The following is a 13,492-nucleotide window of genomic DNA, read 5'->3' as shown; positions in this document are numbered from 1 at the left end:
TCGCCCATTCCCCCCTTCGCCCATTCCCCCCTTCGCCCATTCCCCCCTTCGCCCATTCCCCCTTCGCCCATTCCCCCCTTCGCCCATTCCCCCCTTCGCCCATTCCCCCTTCGCCCATTCCCCCCTTCGCCCATTTCCCCTTCGCCCATTTTCCCCTCTGCCCCATTCCCCCTTTCCTGTTGCCCAATTTCTCACTTACGCCATTCCCCTTCATCACATGCCCCTTAGCTCTGCCACTTCTCCCAATCTCTTTTTTTCCCTTCGTCTACCCCTATTCTCCAACCCCTCTTCTTCCTCCTTGTCTTTCTTCAGACCATCCCATTTCCCCTCACCCCATCTACCCCTCTTTATCCCCTTTAACACTCTCCACAGCCCCACTTGAGCCTCTAACCCCTTTCCCATCTCCCTGTTCCCTTCACTTCCCCCTCTTACCCATTCCTCTCATCCCCCCCTGTTTTCTTCCATCTTGGCAAGAAACAAAAAATGACATGATTAAAATGGATGAGATGTCAAAGTATACAAATAAAATACAGGGTAATAATCAAATATCATCATTGTCATTGAGAAATCGTATTAAGTAAATTAATGAGGTTCATGGCTAATAAGAGCTCTAGACCTAATAATTACGTTCTAGGATTGTAAAATATGTGGCTACAGAGATAATAGATGTATTAGTTGCAATCTTCCAAAAGTCCTTTGAATCTGGCATTCAAGTTCAGAAAGAAACAAGTCCACAGAAGTGCAAGAGGTGGGCCATAGTGTTCTGTTGGCAAGTTGGATCAGGGTTGTCGAGATTGCTTCAAGAACCTGATAGTTGAAACGTTGAGTAAAACACAAAGTGCTGGATGAACTCAACGGGTCGGAATGGATAGACACTGTTTAAGGTCAAGACCCTTCTTCAGATAGACTGCAAAGTGGGGGAAGATAGCTGGAAAAAAGATTGGGGTAGGACAAACCAAGCAAGTGATAGGTGAACATAAGTGAGGAGGTTTGATTTGATTTGGCAGAGATGAAAAAGAGACAAAAAGGTATCAGCCAAGGAGAGGAGTGAAACACAAAGTCAGAGAGAGGGATATGGGTGGAAGGGGACAGGGGATAAGAATGGTGGTATAGTGGGTGAAATGGGTGTGCACCAGAGAAGAGGAGAGGTACAGAAAATAGAAAGAAGGGCGAGGGTTGTTACTTTAAATTTGAGGATTCAATGTTCGTACATTTGGGAGTAAGTTACCCAAGAGGACACGAGATTCTGCTTTTCCAGTTTGCATGTGGCCTCACCCTGGCAATGGAGGACGCCCAAGACAAAAAGGTCAGTATGACAAAAGGAACGAGTGTTAAAATGGGTAGCAAATGGGAGATGCAGCAGGCCTTGTTAGACCAAGTGTATGGTGAAACGGTTGCCTGGTCTTTTCTTGGTCTTGCCGATGTAAAAGAGGCCACATCAGGAGCACCGAATGCAGTTGTAGGAAAGTAATTGTTCCTGAACCTGGTGATGTCAGACATTAGGCCTCTGCACCTCCTGCCCGATGGTAACAGTGAGTTGAGGGCATGACCCGGATGTTAGGAATCCTTGATGATAAATGCTGCCTTCTTGAAGCAGTGCCTCATGTAGATACTTTCAATGGAGGGGAGGTCTATGCCTGTGATTGACTGGGCCAACTCTACAATTCTCTGGAGCTTCTTGCGTTCCTGTGGGGAGTAAGAGACACCTGTGGCTGACAAGGGAAGTCAAGGACAGCATAAAAATTAAGGAGAGGAAGTATAACATAGCAAAGAAAAGTGGGAAGACAGAGGATTGGGACTCTTTTAAAGAGCAACAAAAGTTAACTAAAAAGGCAATACGGGGAGAAAAGATGAGGTACGAGGGTAAACTAGCCAATAATATAAAGGAGGATAGCAAAAGTTTTTTTAGGTACGTGAAGAGGAAAAAAATAGTCAAGGCAAATGTGGGTCCCTTGAAGACAGAAGCAGGGGAATTTATTATGGGGAACAAAGAAATGGCAGACGAGTTAAACCGTTACTTTGGATCTGTCTTTACTGAGGAAGATACACACAATCTCCCAAATGTTCTAGGGGCCGGAGAACCTAGGGTGATGGAGGAACTGAAGGAAATCCACATTAGGCAGGAAATGGTTTTGGGTAGACTGATGGGACTGAAGGCTGATAAATCCCCAGGGCCTGATGGTCTGCATCCCAGGGTACTTAAGGAGGTGGCTCTAGAAATAGTGGAAGCATTGGAGATCATTTTTCAATGTTCTATAGATTCAGGATCAGTTCCTGTGGATTGGAGGATAGCAAATGTTATCCCACTTTTTAAGAAAGGAGGGAGAGAGAAAACGGCTAATTATAGACCAGTTAGTCTGACATCAGTGGTGGGGAAGATGCTGGAGTCAATTATAAAAGACGAAATTGCTGAGCATTTGGATAGCAGTAACAGGATCATTCCGAGTCAGCATGGATTTACGAAGGGGAAATCATGCTTGACAAATCTACTGGAATTTTTTGAGGATGTAACTAGGAAAATTGACAGGGGAGAGTCAGTGGATGTGGTGTACCTCGACTTTCAGAAAGCCTTCGACAAGGTCCCACATAGGAGATTAGTGGGCAAAATTAGAGCACATGGTATTGGGGGTAGGGTACTGACATGGATAGAAAATTGGTTGACAGACAGAAAGCAAAGAGTGGGGATCAATAGGTCCCTTTCGGAATGGCAGGCAGTGACCAGTGGGGTACCGCAAGGTTCGGTGCTGGGACCCCAGCTATTTACGATATACATTAATGACTTAGATGAAGGGATTAAAAGTACCATTAGCAAATTTGCAGATGATACTAAGCTGGGGGGTAGTGTGAATTGTGAGGAAGATGCAATAAGGCTGCAGGGTGACTTGGACAGGTTGTGTGAGTGGGCGGATACATGGCAGATGCAGTTTAATGTAGATAAGTGTGAGGTTATTCACTTTGGAAGTAAGAATAGAAAGGCAGATTATTATCTGAATGGTGTCAAGTTAGGAAGAGGGGATGTTCAACGAGATCTGGATGTCCTAGTGCATCAGTCACTGAAAGGAAGCATGCAGGTACAGCAGGCAGTGAAGAAAGCAAATGGAATGTTGGCCTTCATAACAAGAGGAGTTGAGTATAGGAGCAAAGAGGTCCTTCTACAGTTGTACCGGGCCCTGGTGAGACCGCACCTGGAGTACTGTGTGCAGTTTTGGTCTCCAAATTTGAGGAAGGATATTCTTGCTATTGAGGGCGTGCAGCGTAGGTTCACTAGGTTAATTCCCGGAATGGCGGGACTGTCGTATGTTGAAAGGCTGGAGTAATTAGGCTTATATACACTGGAATTTAGAAGGATGAGGGGGATCTTATTGAAACATATAAGATAATTAGGGGATTGGACACATTAGAGGCAGGAAACATGTTCCCAATGTTGGGGGAGTCCAGAACAAGAGGCCACAGTTTAAGAATAAGGGGTAGGCCATTTAGAATGGAGATGAGGAAGAACTTTATCAGTCAGAGAGTGGTGAAGGTGTGGAATTCTCTGCCTCAGAAGGCAGTGGAGGCCAGTTCGTTGGATGCTTTCAAGAGAGAGCTGGATAGAGCTCTTAAGGATAGCGGAGTGAGGGGGTATGGGGAGAAGGCAGGAACGGGGTACTGATTGAGAGTGATCAGCCATGATCGCATTGAATGGCGGTGCTGGCTCGAAGGGCTGAATGGCCTACTCCTGCACCTATTGTACATTGCAGTTGCTATACCCAGCCATGATACAACCCGTCAGGATAATTTCTACAGTACGTCTGCCAAACCTTGTTAGAGTATTTGGAGAGGTACCAAATCTTTAAAAAAACTTCTAAGAAAGTAGAGATGTTGACATACCTTCTTCCTAATTGCAGCTTTGTACTGGGCCCAGGATAGGGCATATAAAATGTTAAAGCCCAGGAATTTGAAATTGCTAACCAATAAAAAATGGCATGTGGTCTCCCGTCTTCCCCTTTCTGAAGTCAACAATTAGTTTCTTGGTCTTGTTGATGTTGAGTGAGAAGTTGTTGTGGTAGCACTCAACCAGGTGTTCTGTATCTCTCTTCCATGCTGACTCATCACCGCCGGTGATTCGACCGACCAGAGTCGTGTTCTCAGTGAATTTATGGATGGCATTGGAGCTGTGCGTGCATGTGGATGCAAAGAGAATAAAGCAGGGGGTTAAGCATGCAACCTTGAGGTCCACCTGCATTAAGGAGATGATATCAGAACATTTGGGAAGGAAGGGGCTGAACGTGTTTCTATTGCTAATAGTCCAAGTGTCTTCCCTCTTTCACCTCCCTTACCCTTGACGAACCTTCTCTGCGCCCACTTTCTATGACACCCTTCCTTTGCCGCCTCCCTCCCTAACTGCCCTCTCTCTACCCTCCTCTCTCAATCCTTCGTCTCTCCCTCTTATCTCTCCCTCCCCTCTGTCTCTCCCCTTTCCCTCGGTTCCAACTCTCCCCACCTGCTTGTATCCACTCTCGGCACCTCTGCTTTCTCGCTGTCCTTTATTACCACTTTCTCTCCCAATTCCCATCTTTCTCTCTGCTCACCTCCTCCTCTCCTGCCCCCCTCTTTCACCACTCTGGTGGGTACGTGGAATGAGCTGCCAAATGCAGGCAGGTGGGACTAGCATAGATGGGCCATCTTGGTTAGCATGGGTAAGTTGGGCCAAAGGGCCTATTTCCATGCTGTATGGCTCTATGATTCTATGTTTCTTTGTGCCTTTCAATCACAGTGTGCCCCTCTGCTTCTGCATCCCTTGCCTTTCTGCTCCTATCTTTGCTCTTTTCCCTACTTATTAATCCCTGCTTTCTAAACCCACCCTCTACCCACTGTTATCATTTCTCTGTCTCACTTTTCCCCCTTTCCTCCCATCTCTCATTGCATTATCTCTCTATCCCTCAATCCTCTCTCATTGATCGCATCTCTTTCTCTCCCTCTGCGCTCCTTCCCTCTACCCTCGCTTTTTCATCTCTCCTTTCCCCTCATTTAGTTCTCTCTCAGCATCAGTTCTTCTCACCCCCCCCCCCCCACTACCAGCTTTTTTATGTTCCCCTTCTTTCCTCCTCCCCTTTTTCTTCTCCACTGCTCATTTCTTCCCATCTCTATCTTCTTATCTCTTCTCTTTATCACTGTCCTCCCTCTCACCCCTCACTCCATCTCTGTCAGCCCTATTGATCTTTGCTCCCCATCTCTACTTCTTCATTTCTCCTCTCTCTGTATCTCTGGCCTTCCTGCTCTGTTTCCTTTTGTTTTCTCTCCAGGGCCACCTTCATCTTTCCTTGCCCCCACTTAAATTTCTCACCTGCCTCAAAGTAGCAGTAGATAGGATCATGGATCCCCACCATACAGGCCATGCCCTCTTCTCACTATTACCATCAGGCAGAAGATACAACATTAAGTCCCACACCACCAGGTTCAGGAATATCTACTTTCCTACATCTAACAGGTTGATGACCAGACCTGCACAATCCTAATCCTACTATGGCAGTGAAACACTATAGACTACCGATGCACTGCTATGGACTAGCTTTCTAATTGTGTAGTTTTGCACGAATGTCTAGTTTATTTTGCACAATCATTTCGTTATCTTGTAGAATTTATGTATATTTTATATTTGTGTGTATTGTTTAGCATTGCCTGTGATGCTGCTACAAGTGTCTCATTGTACCTGTACCTAACTGAACATGTGCATTAGATAATAAACTTGATTTGATTCATCTACCCTACTTTCTCTCTTCCTATCTTTAGTTTCGATGTGCTATTATTAATATCGTTTTTAAATAAACAGTTTCTAATCTCTAATTATAGTTGCAAAGATTGAACTATGTTTCAGCTAACATAATTCAGAAAACGCAGAAAAATAACCAGCACCGTGGCATTAAAACTAATATAAGAACCATCCGAATTGCAGACATCCAACTTAGGAACACCGAATACATATTGGGAGACTGTTGGGAAGGATGGAGATGGATTTGCCGACTGCTGGCATCTTCTGCTTGGTGGGAATGGGGCATTTGGAGCTGGGAACGATGAGCAGACACATGCTTAAAAGGACACAAAGTGCTGAAGTAACTCAGCGGGTCAGGCAGTATCTCTGGATAGCATGAATAGGTGACCTTTCCGGTCGGGTCCTCTTTTTCCGAGTCTGAAGAAACTGCACCTATCCATGCTCTACAGAGATGCTGCCTGACCCGCTGAGTTACTCCAGTACTTTGTGTCCTTTTGTGTAAACCAACATCTGCAGTTCCTTGTTTCTACATTCAGACTCACGTGCTTATTCACTGACGACAGTTCACCCTCCCATCATAACTGTTTTTCTGTGATCCTTTTCCACGCACTGTTTCTGTTTGTTTCTAACTTATGAACAGATCGGGGTTACGAACATTTCTCAGGAACAGATGCAACTGTCCCCCTGTTGGAACCTGGGGACTTTCTGATGCTAAACCAGCAGATGGTGCTGCTGCACAGTATTAAAACGAGCATTCACAAATGATCACCACAGAGTATCCCAGGACTATCCATTATCTCAAAGGAGTAATACAAAATTCAAAAGATAAATGAAAATGACAATTGATTAACATGAATGAAAATATAACTAATAAATGGAAGTATTCATTTTGCTTTTATCATACTCATAGGTTTATTTAAAAGTAGAAATACTGATTTTCTTTAATGCTGGGACATTTTGCACCCCCAGTTTAAGAGAACTATCAATGAAACCCATAACAATTTGAACCCAGCAATTTGAACCACAGGAATCCCTGGCCTGGGACCAAACAAGATGCACTACCAAATGTACTGAGTGAGATACCCGGATGCGGAATTGGTGAGGGCCTCTACCTTCTCTGGCAGTGCATCAGGATAGAGGATGGGTTTAGTTTAGTTTAGAGATACAGCGCGGAAACAGGCCCTTCGGCCCACCGATTACGTGCCGACCATTAACACTATCCTACACACTATATTTATATATGCCTAGAGCAGATTCTCATTTCCAACCTCAGCATTCAGCCCACAACTCCTGGTCCCAGCAGTGTCGTCTTGTTGAGACAGAGAATTGCTTATCTTTGAATCCTTCAGGTGTTCAGACCTAATATCACTAGTAATGGTGGATCTATTACCAGAGTAGAAGCTTTGCTGAATAAACACTGATAATACGTCTTGATTCCAAACACTTTTGTTTGCTTGTTTCTTCTTAAGAGGGTGTGGGAAGCAAATGTAATAGTTTTTATTGCGCATCATCTATCATGTGATTTATCACAACATCTACACCATATCTTGACACATCACATACTAACTTCAACATCTGTACAATATTGTAACAAACTAGAAGAGCTTCTCTTGCTAACTTTTTCTTGCAATCTTCATATATACTTTGTGGCTTCTTGCTCCACATCCATGTTTATATCCTTTTTCAATACATGATGAAACAGCATGTGACAAGATTTGGAAGGAACTTCCAAAAGACTGCAACATCCCAGGAACAACCTTGAATCAGCCTGTATTTAGGCTGTGGAGCATTGGTGAGGGCCTCTACCTTTTCCATTGTCCTCTTTGGCAGTGCTTCAGGATAGAGGATGGGTTTAGGTTAGTTTAGTTTAGAGATACAGCGCAGAAACAGGCCCTTTGGCCCACTGAGTACGCGCCGATCATTAACACTATCCTACACACACTCAGGACAATTTATATTTATAGAAAGCCAATTAACCTACAAACCTGTACGTCTTTGGAGTGTGGGAGGAAACCAATGATCTTGGAGAAATCCCACGCAGGTCACGGGGAGAACTTACAAACTCAGTACAGACAAGCACCAGTAGAACCCAGGTCTCTAGTGCTGAAAGCGCTGTAAGGCGGCAACTCTACCGCTGCACCACCATGCTGCCCTAAACCAAGGGTTGCTTCAACTCCTTGTCTGGATTCTCAGATGTTGATGAAACCAAGATGGAATCTGCTGTCCTGAGCACATAGAGGGCAGAAAGTGCTTGACAAGGTGGGCAGGTGGGTGTTGTGGAAAATGGTTTGCACATCTTCCTCCCTGTCGAAGGTATCACAAAATGCTGGAGTAACTTAGCGGGTCAGGCAACATCTCTGGATGTCGAGACCCTTCTTCAGACTGATGCCAGGGGGATCGGGACAAAGAAAGGATATAGGTGGAGAACTGGGAAGGGGGAGGGGTAGAGAGGGACAGAGGAGCTATCTAAAGTTAGAAAAGTCAATGTTCATACCACTGGGCTGTAAGCTGCCCAAGCGAAATATGAGGTGCTGTTCCTCCAATTTGCGGTGGGCCTCACTATGACACCGGAGGAGGCCCATGATAGAAAGGTCAGAGTGGGAGGTGGAATTGAATTGCTCAGCCACTGGGAGATCAGGTTGGTTAAGGCGGACTGAGTGAAGGTGTTGAACGAAACGATCGCCGAGCCTGCGTTTGGTCTTGCCGGTGTAGAGAAGTTGACATCTGGAACAGCGAACCTCCTCTTCTTCCCCATCTCTACTTCCATGCACATGGAATGGAGGGCTTCATTTATAAGGGGAGATTGGATGGGAGAAATTTATTCTCATGGAGACAACAAAATCACACACGATTTTGATGTACAGAGGGAGCTTGGGATCCAAGTCCATAACTCTCTGAAAGTGGCAATACAGGTAGATAGACTGATAAAGAAGGCATATGATAGACTTGCCTTCATTGGTCGGGGCTATGAGTATAAGAGTCAGGAAGTCATGATGCATCTTTATACAACTTTGGTTTGGTTGCATTTGGTGTATTGTGTGCAGTTCTGTTTGCCGCATTACAGGAAGGATATGGAGGCTTTGGTAAGTGCAGAAGTTTACCAAAATGATGCCTGGATTAGCAATAGGGAGGTTAGACAGACTTGTATTATTTTCTCTGAAATGCTGAAGATGGGAGACCTAATAGAAGTATATAAAATCACGAGAGGCACAGATAGGGTATCAAATACTGGAGAGCCTAGCTTTAAGGTGAGAGGGGCAAAGTTTAAAGGATATGTGCAAGGGAAGTTGTTTTGTTTTATACACAGAGGGTATAGAGTGCCTGGAATACACTGTCAGGGGTAGTGGTGGAAGACAAATGCTATAGTGGCATTTAAGAGACTTTGGGTAAACACTTAGATATGGAGGGATATGGATTATGTGCAGGCAGTTAAGAGACGTACAGGTATGTAGGTTAATTGGCTGGGTAAATGTAAAAAAAAATAAAAAAATTTTTGTCCCTAGTGTAGGATAGTGTTAATGTACGGGGATCGCTGGGCGGCACGGACTTGGAGGGCCGAAAAGGCCTGTTTCCGGCTGTATATATATGAGTTGATATGATGACACAGATATTGTGTTCCTGTGCTGTACTGTTCTGTGTTCTGTAAAGCTGCAGAATGGAGACTGAGTGGGTGAACTTATTATAGAGGTTTATAAAATTGAGGGACACAGCGAGGGTAGATGGGTTTTTTGTAGGGTTGCGGGGAGGGGTCCATAACTAGTGGGTAATATGTTAAGGGGAGGAGAATTTAAAGATCTGAAAGGTAGGGTTTTCCATGCAGAGTGCTGCTTACTTGAAAGTGGTAGAGGCAGATAAAATTACAGCATTTAAAAGACATAGATAGGTTGTTGGATTGCAAAGGAGGGGATATGGATCTAGTGTGGCAAATGGAATTAGCATAGCTGGGCATCAGATGGCATGAAGGATTTGGACCAAACAACTGTATTGCTCCGAGATAGCATTGGTTTTTCGCCAGTGCTTTGAAGGGTATACTATATGTGGACTGGCTGGAAGATGGGGTCACTGTTGTCCAGTGGACCAAGAGCTTGGTTGTGGTTTTTAGGTCATTAGCACCGAATTCGGACATTTTTGTTGATAAAATATGTTTTAAAGTAGTTAAATATGTTTTCAATAAAATGGTTTGCAAATGACACCACATAGTGGACCAGAGATTGAATAACAATAAGACAGTATAGATAGGAGATTAAGAACATTGTAACTTGGTGCCAAGACAACAACCTCTCCCTCAATATCAGCAAGATAAAGAAGATTGTGATTGACTTCACAAAACGAAGCGGTACACACGCCCTAGTCTACAGTGATAGTGCCAAAGTCGAAGGCTTCAAGTTCATATGAATAAATATCACCAGCAATTTGTCCTGGACTCCAGCCACATCGAAGCTATGGCCAAAAAAGTACGCCAATGCCTCTACTTCCTTTGAAGGCGTAGGAAGTTTGGCATGTTCCCAACAAGCCTCATCAACTCCCACAGATATGCCATAGAAGGTATTTTTATCAGGATGCACCACAGCATGGTTTAGGAACAGCTCCATCTAAGACTGCAAGGAATTGCAGAGAGTGGTGGATGTAGTGCAGGCCATCACACAAACCAGCCACCCTTCCATCAACTCCATCTACACTTCACACTACCTAGGCAAGGCCACCAGCATAATCAAGGACTAGACTCATCCCAGTACTTCTTCTTCTTCTCTCCCCTGCCATCAGGCAAGAAGTACAGAAGTTTGAAAGTGCAAACCTCCAGATTCAGGGACAGTTTCTTCCCAGCTGTAATCAAGAAACACCAGTCCTCTCAACAGCTAAAGTGCAACCCTGACCTCCCTTATACCCCATTACAGACCTTTGAACTTTCTTAATCAGACTTTATCGGACAACAACGTTATATCTTTGCACTAAATGTTGTATCCTTTTTCCTTTAGATTTGTCGTGGACAGCTTGATTTTATTCATGTATCGTCTTTTTTTTGACCGGATATCAAACAAACAAAAGCTTTTCACGGTATCCCCGGTGCACATGACAATAATAAACTAAACTAAACTTTTCCTGCGCTATAACTCATTGATCTCATGTTATCTCCTAAACACTTCCTCCAAAATCAGAACATTCTCTTCTGTGTTTGTGATGATCAACAGATCAGCATGCTTATGCAAGCAATGCCCAGTCCTTGCACAATTGCATTCATAACAACCTTGAAACCCTTCAGCAAAGCTTGACTATACCACATTAATGAGTGCAGCTATTTATTTATGTTGATGATCAGATACTGCTGACTACCTTTGTTGACTTTCAATTCTGAGTAAGCATGGGAATTGCAAACATTTAGTGAATATCTTTCATTTTTCCAGCAACTGCTGGGAAATGTGTAAATGTGTTATAACGTTCATCATTTATAGCGTGACTTTCTTGGCTCTAGACAACTGTATGACTCTGTTATCTAACTGTGCCAGTAGTATATCAACCTTCCAATATATCATACCTTTCTAACAGTGTCAAGCTGAAACTTTGAAACAATAACCATGGAAATAGTCTCTCAAGCTCGTCATTTCAACTAGCCGTTCTTATGTTTTATGCTGCACTGTGCATTCCATTTTCACTGCAGTCTGCAAAACCTTTCCCATAGTTTTTTCAGTGTGCAGTGCCTATTGGTAGACATATCTTACTGAACTTACCAAAATGTGCTTAATTCCTAATTGAATAACCTGCAACATCTTTAACCCAACCTAAGGTTCGCACCTGCTTAAAGACGTCTACTATCATCCCAGTGCCAAAGAAAAACAAGGTAGCGTGCCTTAATGAAGGACCACGGTACTGTACCAAAATGGTGGGGACTCTGACATGAACCATTATGAAGTGCTTTGAGAGGCTGATTATGGTGTGCATCAATCCAGCCTCCCAGGTAGCCTTGATCCACTGCAATTCATCTACCAATTCAACAGGTCCACCGGAAACACCACGTCTCTGGCACGTCACTCATTGCTGGAACCTCTGAACACTTGTCAGAATACTATTTATTGACTATGACTCCGTCTTCAACACCCTAATCCCAACCAACCTCATCTCCAAAACTCCTGGACCTAGAACACAGGACCCCTCTGCAAATGGATCATTGACTTCCAGATCCATAGACTGCAGCCAGTGAGGAAAGGTGACAAAACATCCTTCACAATATTGATCAGAACCAATGCCCCTCCAGAATGTATTCTCAACCCCTTCATATATTCCCTATACACTCACGAGTGTGCACACAGTTCTGCTCTAATTCCATTTACGTTTGCAAAAGGATCTCAAACACTGACAAAATGGAATAAAGGGAGGAGATAGAGCTTCGCAGCACGGCGTCTAGACAACTATGCAAGCAAAGGAGCTGATCATTGACTTCAAGAAGCAGAATACACACCCCAGTCGGTATTAATGCTGCTGAGGTGGAGATGGCTGCAGCCTGTTTCGGTTTCTAAAAGGGCTGCTCCTTGCCTTTTGGCTGTACTTTTCACCCACCGTCCTCATCTTTGGACACCCTGTGTGTAGGGGAGAGGGTAGGGCCAAAGATGTCCTGGTTGGGTTGCTCCTGGGGCTGGCCATCTGCGACTCACGGCGCCAGGCGGAAGAGGGCTCTGCCCGAGCCAGCTGCCTACCCCTTTTCCGGGATTATATCCGCGCCTGGGTGGTGTTGGAGAGGGACTACGCGCTGTCCACGGCCACCCTGGGGGATTTCCGGGACTGTTGGGCACTGCAGGGGATTGGATGCATCCTGGATAGGGATTGTAATATAGTTGTATAATAGTTTCATTTGGTATATTTGTTTGTATTGTATTATTGCATAATAAATATTGTTTTTAAATAAGATTTTTTTTGTGATAATTAAAGAGGTGGAGATTGTAGAGCACTTCAACAAGTTTCTAGGTTTAACTATCACTAATGATTTGCCCTGGTCCAACCATATTGGTGTACTTTTTTGGCCATAGCATCAATGTCTCTACTTCCTCAGAAGGCTAAGGACATTCAGCATCTTATCGGGATGAATCACACCTAGGTATGGCAATAGCTCTGCCAACATTGCAAGAAATTGCAGAGTTGTGAATGCAGCCCAGTCCACCAGCTCCTCCCTATAGTCCCCCTACTCACTTAATGCTGCCTTGGGAGAACAGCCAATGTGATCAAGGACCACTCGCACTCCAGTCGGTATTTCTTCTCCAACCTCCCATCAGGTAGAATATATAAAAGCTTGAAAGTAGGTATCACCAGATTCAAGAACAGCTTCTTACCCGCTGTTATCAGACTCTTGACTAGACCTCTCATATGCCAAGGATGAATTCCCAAACTTTCAATCTACACTGTTGCAGCCCTTTCGTGTTCTCGGCCGCTGTAAAAGTGCATTCTGCAGTTTATTTCCCCGTGCACTACTTGATGCACTTGTTTATAATATGAATTGCCTGGAGAGCATGTAAAGGTTTTACACAATATCTTGGCATGTGACAATAATAAATCAATAATATTGGTTATGGATCATGTGCAGGCAGATGAGATTAGTTCGGTTTAGGTATCATGCTTTGCACAAACATTGTGGGGGTGAAGAGCCCATTACTTGTGCTGTTCCACTTTCTATATTAATTTGCTAATGTACTGGTTGTTAACACCAATACCTAATTTTATTTTCCCCATTTACTGCCATTATTGCTTACGGCG

Source organism: Rhinoraja longicauda, chromosome 1 (genome assembly GCF_053455715.1).
Source record: "Rhinoraja longicauda isolate Sanriku21f chromosome 1, sRhiLon1.1, whole genome shotgun sequence".
In the NCBI taxonomy this organism is placed as follows: Eukaryota; Metazoa; Chordata; class Chondrichthyes; order Rajiformes; family Arhynchobatidae; genus Rhinoraja; species Rhinoraja longicauda.
This window is presented reverse-complemented; position numbering follows the sequence as displayed.